The 12,283-nt window shown below is 31.6% G+C and overlaps 1 protein-coding gene across 1 annotated transcript in view; it reads right to left on the reverse strand.

Moving 5' to 3' along the window:
• Nucleotides 1-12,283, reverse strand: part of LOC130441881 (5-hydroxytryptamine receptor-like) — a 366,379-nt gene that overhangs the window by 141,909 nt on the left and 212,187 nt on the right. The gene's annotated exons all lie outside the window — the stretch shown is intronic.

The following is a 12,283-nucleotide window of genomic DNA, read 5'->3' on the forward strand; positions in this document are numbered from 1 at the left end:
CCCATTCTGTAAATGAAAGAATTTCTCTGCGGTCTGGTGGATTTCTTTCACGGCATCAATCTTTTCTTGTTTTCAATCGTCAATGCCGTGGTTCGAATTTGTTTCCTAAACTTTTTTTTGATAGGCAGCTCTATTAAAATTATTCAATTGCGTAATCAGAGCAAAAAATATCGATTCATACCGACCTATTCATCCAAATAAATATTCTTCCAATCACATTCTTACCAACCTTACTCATAACTAGAACGTCGAAAATAATTGACGCCTTTGCTCTGGGAAATTAACCAATAAAATCAGTATATATATATACAGTGTTTTCATGAAGTAACGTAAATAACATTTTTTAAATAGTACGAGTATATATTGTATTTTTATATATTCTCACTTTTTTATAATCTATCAAATTACATATAGAACTGACAAGAATTAACTCATCAATCTTATTTACTTATATGATCAAATAGTCTTCTTTCTCTATTTAACAGTATTCATGTCTATTATAAGAAGATGATATGGCATTGAGCAATTGCGTGAACAGAATGTTCCGGGACTTGATGCAAAAAATTCGGGAGTGACTTTTCTAAATTATGTATATAATAAATAATTATATAATATAATTGTTTATGTTCATAATCTTTATTTATTCATTGGTTCTTCAAGAAATATTCTATTGCATTTCGAATAAATAGTTGGTTTCTAGATAAACGAGTTAATATATATAATAATTTGTTGGAAAAAGACTGTTTTCTACTGAAGCTGGTTTCACACCAAAAGGTTTTATTGATTCCCATCATTTCCATTTATAGACAAATGAAAATCCTCACGGTACAATGTGAGGAAGGAATCAACTTCGATTTGTGTTAATATGTGGGCAGGCATAGAGGGTAGTAATTTAGTAGGGCCAGATTTTTTTGAAAATAACCTGAATGGTCAACGATACTAAGAATTTGTCCAAAATAATTTCCCACCCATATTATGTGATATTTCCTCAAGCACTTCTTAACTGATGTAAAAACATTTTTCCTAATAGGTAGATTGGCGGGAAAGGTCCATTTGCATGGCCACCACATTCCCCTGAATTGAATACAAGGATTTATTTTTTTGAGGATAACTAGAAAGCTTGTTATATGCCACGTCAGTAAAAACAAGGAGCGAAATTATCGATCGAAAAAACGTCCATTGTGACACTATGAAGCAAAATCTTGAATTGTTCTTCCAAGTTCAAAGAAATATCCTTCGTAAAATCCGTGTGTAGAAGTGCAAGGTGCCATCTTCGAACATTTATTATAATTTTTTTTGTCCATTTTAATTAGTTGTACGCTAAACAACAAAATTTGTCTACATCTCAATTTTTTCCTTATGTAAATAACAAGAGGTTCGACAGTATGCAGATTAGAAACGTTTGATTGTGTTTTAATAACTTCTGTGAGTATTTCCAATAAATAATCACAATTTATGATCATTTTCTTCAGAATGTCTGTTTATGACGAACAGTTTCCTTGACATGTGCCACGACCTAAAAATCTACATATCTCCTGAACGATAAATTTTATTAAGTTCAACAAAGAGTACCTTTTTGTTGAAAATTTTATTGAAAAATTAGATTTTTACTATCTTTAGATTGAAATCACTAACTAATTGCTATATTCTTGTCTAAAGAATATAGGCGTTTACATTGCTGTACTAAATAATAGCTCAATTTTCCTATACCACTTCAACATTCTTCTCAAATAGATGTTGCAACTCGTCCTCGCCTTTGTTATATTCGACCACGGCTTAAGACTTTACAGCTCCTGATCGTCTATCAATGATCTCTGTGTCATCAGCATGTTTTGTAAAAGTATCAACACATCATGCTTATCCTTCCATTTTAGTATGATTACTCCTCTTTCGTTTTCTCTACTCGTAATTTCACGTTCCTTCAGCTTTTCTGTACATTGTCTATGGGTATTCCATTCCTAGCAGCTTTTCTGCCAACTTTAAATTTTTTAGTGTTTGAATTAAAACAGAACGATTAATAGGTTAGGCCACAATCCCAATTAAATATGGAATTTAACCTGCTGATTCACAAAGATGATTTAAAACTAGTACGAGTTTACGAAATATAGGAATCAAAACTTTGAAACTACGCATCATGGTACGTCCCAAAAATAAAAAACTTCAAATTCCTTCAGTGAAAACCGAATTGAGCCTTAATATTCAAAGTTGTCGAATCAGAAAAGGTGCCCATAGTAGTGTGATTATACGATGATCGTTTAACATAGAAAACGGGGACGACGTTTGAAGTATTTTAAATTGAATTAAAGACTAACATGGAGGTTCAAATGGATAACTAGGTACGATCAGGTAAAATCTTAAATAAATTCTTTCTTACTTCGTATATACTCTATATAAAAGAAAAAGTGCATAAAATTCATATTCACTTCACAGCGCGATATGATGGTCGATGCAGTACTATTATTTCTCATGTATTGTATACTATCTCTCTTTAAGGCTTTATATATTTGGTAGACAGGAAGTTGCCGATTTTCAAGTTACAGAGAAAATATACTTTCCGATTTAACATATCTAACACAGAAAATATGATAAGGTATGAATAAATTTTGTTTGGCTCGGATATTTTTACTGTGAGACTTGCTTAAACAAACCTCGCTGTTCTTTATCGTAAACAGAATGTATAACTGACGGAATCCGCATTGTGGACCTTTCTCGATTTTTATCTTCAACAGATCTTTTCTTATTGAATTCTTTTCTATAACTTTCTCAATCCATTTCACGTTAGAGCTACAAGGTGATTAATTGTAAATAACCTTATCTTATAATTGTTAATTTTGTGGTAATGAGTTTTATTAAAGTTTTGCAAAAGAAAAATGAAATTACATATCGACATTGTGGGTACTCTTAGTAAGTAAGTATTGCCAGCTACACATAATTATAGTTCTATATTAATTGCAGATTATAAAAACACATGCCGACAATTTTGTTTGATCTACCATAGGGGTAGATACCTCATTTTAAAAATTTATTATTTTTATAAATACTTTCAAAAATATCTAATGCGAGAAAGTATTCGTTCAAAAGCAATCGAATAATTATAGGTAAATTGGACGGCGTTATTTAGACAGATGCACTTAATTGTAGTCCTACTTCAAACTTTGGAGAAAATCATTATTATACTTCGATAACTTGCTAAAACTGAATATTAAATTATAAAAAGTAAATAGACGAGTGAAATGAATCTGCTTGTAAGGAAGTTTGGTTTAAACAGGGTACTAGACGTGAGCTGAGCCCATTTTGTATCTGAGGCAAATAATTTTCGCCATCAAACTATCCTTGACGATTCGGTTATCGCCATCTGTTTTTTCAGCTTTTTGTGATTAGAACCACATGCTGACAAAACTTGACGCAATGTTTGTAAACTGATATAATTGTATTCGGGATAATTTGCTACCTTTTGCTGTATTACTTCTAATATCGCAACCCCGATTTCAGTTTTTCAGTTTTGTGAATTATCCACAGCAAACCCCTGACTACTGGATGAATGGAAAATCTATTTAATCTAATTAATTCAGTAATTCTTTCTTTTTTAAATATTCGAATATTTTTAAAACTTCTCCAGCAGAAGAAAGGTGGCCAAACATCTATTCGTACTGACGTCAACCAGTAGAGATTCACTTTCTTGAAAAGTTCAGTTTCTCAAAAATTGATTCCAATTCATCCATTTCTATTCACTTGCATTTTAATGCCACATAAAACGGGTAGGTTTTCTTATTTAATCTAGAAACACTCTATATTCATTAATTTTCGACTACAAACATAGAGAGACATACTACCAATTTTCCATTCCTTCAACAACTACAAAATAACGATGATGTACAAAAATGAATAATAAGTGATAGAAATATTATTTTCATTGATACTGCCGTCTAGACCTTTCTTCAATTGTATCGGGCTGATTTAATGAATCGGTGGTGTTCCCACTTCCCTCTTCCATCAATGATGATTAGGGGCTGCAGACCTGTCAGTGATTTTCTCTTATACCACTTGGTTCGTCTTTCTCATTCCCCCTTCTTGGACATTATTTTTGTTATTATTATCATTTGCACTTACTCCCAGCTTTTTGGCTCTCAATCATTGTCTCTACAAAGTTATCAGATATTTTGTAATTTAGTTTTTGGCATGCTTCGATTCTATTCCGCTCCCACTTGCTGCAATTGAGAATAATGTGCTCCACGGTGTGAATTAATTTGCAATACATGCAATGTTTTGTATAGGTTTTCTCAAATCATCTCGCATTCACGGATATTACTTATTAGGCATCTTGTCCACTGTGCTTTCATTGTCTCGTTTTCTCATCTTTTCTGACACTTTCTTGAAGTTATTTTTCTGTCTTTGCTTTTCTTGTATTTTCTTCTCGGTCTATGTAGCTTCTTTCAGTAATCATTAGGTCTATTTGTGTTATGCCAGTTATTACCTACAGTTCCACTCCTGAGGTTGTTTTGAAGTCTGACTTTACCCGAAAAAGTAAGTTTCTTTTAGCGATGACAACATTTTCCCACACTGGTGCCTAATACATCAAACAAAATAAAAATAAAACTTAAAACCAATATTTCAAGTTATGAATACATACGAATATGATAGAACATTCCCTCACTGATACTTGATTTGAATGCTCTCATATACCGATAATCAGGCTGATTTATTTCATTTATAGTTTGTTATGCTATGAAATTATTAAATATATAATATAATCGCTTGTTTTCAGGTTCTAGATAGATACTCTTCATCTAATATAAAGTGTAATTTGTTGATATATATTGATTTATAATCCTCAAGAATTCTTAAAATTTTTTATTAAAACGATGTTTTTGTTCATATTCTCCTTCATTAATCATTTTTCATTGAAAAAATATGCAGATTAATTTTTATCTGATGGGAACATAATCGATTCCCTTCATTACCAAACATTCATTCGACATTCTATTCAACAACTACAATCGATCATAAGTTTATAATTTTCTAAAGATCCAGCACATATTTCATCCGTCGAATATACTCCACGAGAGTATAAGCTATTAAAACGGAATGGACAACTAAGTCCTCGGAAACTTTTATGGAGTATTTGAACCGTATCAGGTCCTAGCTTTCATATATATTAATAAAGGGATTCGTGTGGCATGTTTCCAACATCCAAAACTTATTAGAGAGGTCATTTCACTTTTACGTAGTCACTAATAGTTAAAACTAACAAGATACTATCCGTGATTTTTTTTATCTCTTCGATATAATTTGAAAAATTTGAGAATTTATTTTATTAAAGTTTTCGTAGAAAAAGTTCACGTGTTTAAAATGAAACACGAATTTGTACCACCTACATTTCAGTTCCACTTATAATCATCAATCAAACCTTTCAGGGTTTCAGTTTTCGAAAGTTTCAGGCACACATTTACATATTACTTCATTCGGAATCCTATTATAATTTTAAAACAAATATATTACACCACTCCCTCTATCCATTCACTTTAATTAAAGAAGGAATCGGGAGAGAAGAAATTAATAAAAACTACGACTATAGTGGGAGGTCGAAAGATTGCAGTGGAATATTTTTGCTACTCAGGAAATTTGAACCAGCAATTCATATAGTTGTTTTCTGTAAGAATTTTTTTCTTACTTTTTGTTTAATTTCAAGCTATATTACTGTGAGGCTATCTGATTAGGAGCTAAGATTTCTTTCTCTATATCTATTGTTCAATATTTCTTCCTACTTTATCTTCTTTGATTCAGCTCCCACATTCTCAATTCCCCCCTATTAGTTTTACCTGCTTTTTTTTTTTAATTCGAATTGTCTTTTTGGTACTCTGTAACGATCTTAATTGAGCTTAATGGTATTTTCTTTAATTGTTCCCTTTTACGTTTCATCTCTTGTTCTACATGTGTAGTTTTATTTTCTATATCTAAGCTGAATCTCATTTCTATCGTATTTTTACGGTGTATTTGATTTTGACATAGTTGTAGACAATAGTGGACCTCACCTTCACTCCATTCATTAACAATTTTCGTTTTTTTTTGTTTTTTATTAATTATTTTTTCACCAAAATAATGTTTCCATGGCATTAAATGATTCAACAAACTTTCCCTAATTTGTATTTTATATTCTGCCATTATTTTCTCTTATTGATATTTATAAGGTTTGAATATTATGCAATTAATCTTATTTTGCTTTTATCATTCTCTTAGTTTTATTTTTACTTATCTGATGCCCACTCTAATTATTTTTCCGGATTTGGTAATAATACTAAAACACCTGCAATTATCAATTCATATGATTTTTTATTTTGTTTAACACCTATCTTTGTGGTAATTTACTGAGCCCTTGTTCTTGAGTACTTTGAATATATCTACCATCCTTATTACGTCCAAATCATTACACCATTAATGAATTTTCTCATGTTTATTTATTAATTTTTCATGTAATCGTTCAACTGTAAATATTATGTTTATGATTCTTTCACTTGTAAAGTCAAATTGTCCTTATAATTAATAATAATTTCGATCTTATTTAGATACTCTTTTCTCCATATTTCTAGTCATGATTGTAGCTGATTTGATTGTTATATCATGAAAGTTCTCACTTTTTTGTCTATACTTCTGTATATACGTGTATTCCCTTCATTACTTCATCTTCCCCCATGATTATATTCTTTTACTTCTATATTCAACAAATTATAATCCTTATTTTTTCAATAATTTAGATGTTCTATCGATTAATTTTTTATTTTCCTTATAGTTTTATATTAGTATAGGTCCGACATGTCTCCATAATTTCTCTTTTGTTTCTTTTACTTTAAATGAAACTGATTTTCTCATTGTCTCATGGTGTTTTTAATCCTCTCTATTTTATTTAAACAAATCCGTATGACCTGCTAAGACCGGTATCGGTCTTCGCCAAATGACCAAATGAGGTGACGATTTTGAAGAAAATCCAAGAGCGTTACTAGATGATCGTCGACTGAAAGTGCGCGAGATTGCAGACATAGTAGGCATATACAAAAGTAGGGTACATTGCATTTAACTGAAACTTTGGACATGAGAAAGATGTGCGCAAGATGGGTGTCGCATTTGCTCATAATTAACAAAAATAGTGTTGTGAGGATGTTTCTATCGAGGGTTTTTCACAGAAATTTTTACACCGTTTCATAACCACGTATCATTTCACACCCGAAACAGAAAAACAATCATAACAATGAAAAACAAAGGGAGAACCGGCTCCAAAGAAGACAAAGACCATTCCATCTGGCAGGCAAGGTTATGGCGTCGGATTTTTGGGATGCGCGTTGGATAATTTTCAATGACTATCTTGAAAAAGGAAAAAATATCAACGGCGAGTATTATACGAACTTATTGCAACGTTTGAGAGAAGAAATCAAGCAATTGGCTGAGAAGAAAGTGTGGTTTCATGAAGACAATGTACCAGCTCACACACCCTTTATTGCAATGGCCAAAATTAATGAATTAAAGTTTGAATTGCCTCGGATTGTTTTCTCTCCCATACTTAAAAAAATGGCTAGGTGTTGAAAGATTTTCTTACATAAAGAGGTATCGAACTCATTGAACATATAAAACGTGTATGCGACTAAAAGAAGGTCACAATGAAAAATAAATTTTTTCCAAAATTTTTGTGTTTTTCTTTGTTGGCGAGGGACTTCTAAATACAGAAATTAAATTTAAATGGTTTTGCATAATTTCAAGTGTCAATTCTATCTTCCCTATAAATTTTTTTTGACAATGCTCAGCCACATATACTTAAAGTCTTTTCTGTTGATGAAAATATGGATTGCAGCTTACTTAAAATCATATGTGATAATAATTGTCACGTGGAGAGAAAATTTCTTTGATGTTTGTTAGTTCTTCGTGAAGCTTTTGATGATATGGACCACAAACGTCATTTTCATTTGAAATTGGGAATCTCGATAGAGCATTCCTTATTTACCATTTTAAAAATTCTATCAAAAGCCAAGTGTAGTACTTGATATTATTAGTCTACGCGTGGTATGGTGAAATTCCATTGGCCTGCACGATTTTTGTAAGATAATAAAAATAATTATTTTAAAACTCCTAATATCTAATATCCTAATATCTTTCAAATAATAGAAAAACATTGATGAATCCATATTTTCCAATATGTTCTATAGATTCTTTAATGTTCGTAAAGGTTCTTATATTGGCCCGTATTTACAAGCAGAAAGATTTCATAAAATTTCCTATTTAGTTCACACTTCAGTTATATATATATATATATATATATATATATATATATATATATATATATATATATATATATATATATATATATATACAAAGTTCATAAGACGTTCAATGCGTATTTTTGGAAAAAATGTAAAATCACATTAAGTAGCTTATTCTATTGAGCAATCTAACGGCTTGTCAAAATATCCGCGTTGGGTGAACAAATGCTTTTTTGTGTGTTTTGTGAATATATTTGTTCGATTTTAGACTTTATTATTTCCAGTTTTATCTTAAATAGTTGGTACTAAAAGAAGTTCAAAGTTTCCTTCCGAAAACGTGGTTGGATCAACAGCACAAGCAACACAGGCCACAGGTGAATGCATCATTTCGATCGGCAACGACCAAATGACGCCTGCGACCGTGGAAGCGACTTAACCTAACAAGTGGAAAGGTGACTCCAAGCCCGCAATATTGAATAATGGAACCACCTGGTACACAGACTTCTCCAGGAAAAATGGCTTGGCCGATGTAGGCTTCTAGACTTCAAGAATAAGCGATTTTTAATCGTTTATTTATCAATAAAACTAGTTAATAAACACGAGATTTTATCTTTTATCATCAACAAACAACCATTATTGTAGTAATTTTTTCCATCCATTACAAAAAGCTGGAACACGAATGTTAAAAGGCTTGAAATGTAAAATCTTCCATTGATCCCGAAAGAATTCCATATCTTCTCGAAGACAACCTTTAAGTAATGATCATAGCGTTGCAAAGACAATGCTTCTCGACATATAACGACTCTTGGTACTAGAGAAAAACAATAAGAATGAAGCCCCCTGTAGTTTAAAAAGAACTTATCTTTGAAATTTCAAAAAAATCCAAAATTTTTGAGGATTCAAATTCTAGTTGCATCACCTGATATATTCAATATGAGTTAATAGAATGATGTAAAATGTATTGATAGAAATTATAGCTATACAAAATACTATAAAATAAGAAATACCAAGAATTGATCTAATAGCTGAAATAAATGATGTTTACATTCTGGAAAAATGTAATATTTTCACTAGTAAAATTGAAGCACATTATGTAGATATTAAATTGATAAATCGATTAGAAGAAAGAATAATTTGAGGTAATAATTCGGATTGAAATGTTTCTAAATGAGGAATTATTGAACCTAATACATGAAAAACAAACGTCAATTAACAACTAATCATTGGTATATTCCTCCCACTTTCACTGCGTTTGTAGATTACCTGAGGAAATTAATTAGTACGTAGTAGTACGATGAGATCAGAATCAACGAATGCATCATTCTGATCGCTTGATCACTGCATATGCAAAATGGATTCTATATGATAATCCATCATCAAAATCACTACTTTTTCGACCACCATTCTAAATCTAATCATTGGCATTTATTACCTATTCTTACAAATTTTGCGAAAAGTTTAGTGTTTTAACGACTTTCAACAAATTCATTCGTCTGCTTCTAGCTCAAACCCTAGCAAGGATGTTGATTCCTTATCAAATATTCCAGCCGCTTCGAAATTGTCAAATTATATTATCGAAAGAATATTTTTTAAGAAGGTTGTACTACTACCTTTAAGGGCCATTAGCACGTAACAATATTATGCTTATCCTATAACAAGTTTTTCTACATCACTTTCAATAAATAATATTATAGTTTGATGTCTTTATTATTTCTCTATTTGTTCTAAAATTATTAAATTTTTGTTAAAGTTACTGGAGATTTTGTTTTTTTATTCCTTTTGAAATTCTGAACAATGCACGAAAATTTGTTCAACCATTAGTACCACATGGCATTTCTTTGGATATTCTATAATATTGTGTAATTTGGGTATGATAGAGAGTCAGTCTTAATATTCTAAGTTAATATAACCAGCTGGATGTTACTGTTAGTGGATCCATATATTGCGACTTGAGGTTCTGGAAACTATTCCAATCACTGTGCCGTTCTGTTAACACCTTTTTTTTAATTAACTTCTTGATGAAGTCGAATATACAATTATGGATACATATTTGAGACGACAATTCTCAGATACTGCTAATACTGGTGTCAATTCAGTCGCAGCAGCACCATTTATGTAAGATTATAATATTTATCTTATACTCATTTATTTAAACTGCGTCACACCTGAAACCAATGAAAAGGTTTTCTCCTAATTTACTTGAACGTTTTTTCTACAGTGAGGTAGATTTCTATATACGTTTCTTACTTACTTATTTATAAACTGACACAAACTATACTAAACTAATCACTTTCCACTAAACTATACTCTAAGATTTATTAATTCATTTATATTAACAACTTAACTATCCCGATGTGTTCGGGATGACATCAGATTATTCTCTGACTTTGCAGCTGATAAACAAGTTAGTATTCACTACAAAAAGAATTTCTCGAATAATTATAGAAAGTAAATTAATAACCAAATAAATAAAAAGGCCTACCTAGAAATTGGTTCTAAAAATATAAAATATAAGCTATTCATCAGTATATGTATAAAAACTATCAAAGTGTTTCCAAGTCCCGCGCATTCGCCAAATTTCATACTTTTCTATCAGAACCGAACAGAACCAGTTTCACGGTCCATGTCGTGGAAAAATTCGATAAAATATCCCCAATTCCAAGCTCAATATGTGATTCGCATTTTATAATCAAGCAATGCTTTTTCAAAAACACCCTCCTCAGCACCTGGATTACAACTAGACATCCCCCAGGCTTCACTATCCCCCCGACAGTTGTTAGCTTTAACTGCATGAAAATTAATTAACCTCTATTGATATTGATTACCCAATCGCAATAAGGTAGAACACATTTCTCAGCCCCACATGTTCATCTGTCGGCAATACAAATTTTCTACGGTTTTGTTGGAGCCTAGCCATCTTGTTCATCTGCCAAATGACGGACAACAGGAATTAATACAGCCGCAGCTGTATCACAAAAAGCTGTCTGGTCTATTGAGCCTTTTGTTTTAAATACCGCACTCAAACACATACGCAGGAAACGATTAGATATTTCATGAAAATCACCACAATCCCAGTAACATTGATCAAAGCCATTCCTAGATTATACCATACCCCACTTGAAAATGTCTCTATTCATCCAATGAAATAATCAACAAGTCTCGATTTAGAGTTGTTATTTCATGTTCAGCTGAATCAGCCCTCTCGTTGGCGTTGGTTTATAAATTCAAGAGAACACAGCTGAGTAACATATTTGCTCCTTAGCTTAAATGGCCGAGAGAAAAATTGTTGGGTTTGCAAATTTCTATCGAATACATTTTATGGCACACTGATTACATTGGAAAAGATTGTATATGACGGCTGCTACTTAGTTTTGAGATATGTCAACACTGATGTGAATATGTCAAATTTGACATTTCCATCATGAAGTTTGACAATTTTAATAGTGGATGTACTCAGAATGTGTTGCCATACAAGTGCTATCAGAGTTGTTTACAAATATTATTAAAAAAAAATCATCTTGGTAACATTCAATATTGCATGAACATTTGGCTATCAAAAAGATTTGTTCGCGTTGGATACTTCATAATTTGAGAATCGCTCAAAAAGAGCTCGTGCCTATTGCTGAAAAACTTCAATCGCAGTGCTTCAAAAGACGTTTATGATATTATGGCAGACGACAAATCATGGATCTATGCATATGAATCCGAAACTAAGCAACAATCAACTGTACGTCTTCCAAGACGAGCCAAATCCAAGAAAAGTTGTTCACGCACGAAGCACTTCGAACCAAATGGTCGCCTGTTTTTATTACTGTCGCTACCGTTCCGATAGAGCAACGTAAAACGGTCAATTCTAAATTAGACACCAGCATTTGTTTGCCAGAAGTATTTGAAAACATCGAATTGATGGGTCATCCGCCGTGCAGTTCTTATTTAGTACCTAATGATTTCTCCTTATTCTTGCACATCAAAATAAATGTGTACTGGTCTTAATGGAGAATATTTTAGAAAATAATGAAGTTACATCTAATTATAAA

The sequence above is a fragment of the Diorhabda sublineata genome, chromosome 3 (assembly GCF_026230105.1).
Source record: "Diorhabda sublineata isolate icDioSubl1.1 chromosome 3, icDioSubl1.1, whole genome shotgun sequence".
Lineage (NCBI taxonomy): Eukaryota > Metazoa > Arthropoda > Insecta > Coleoptera > Chrysomelidae > Diorhabda > Diorhabda sublineata.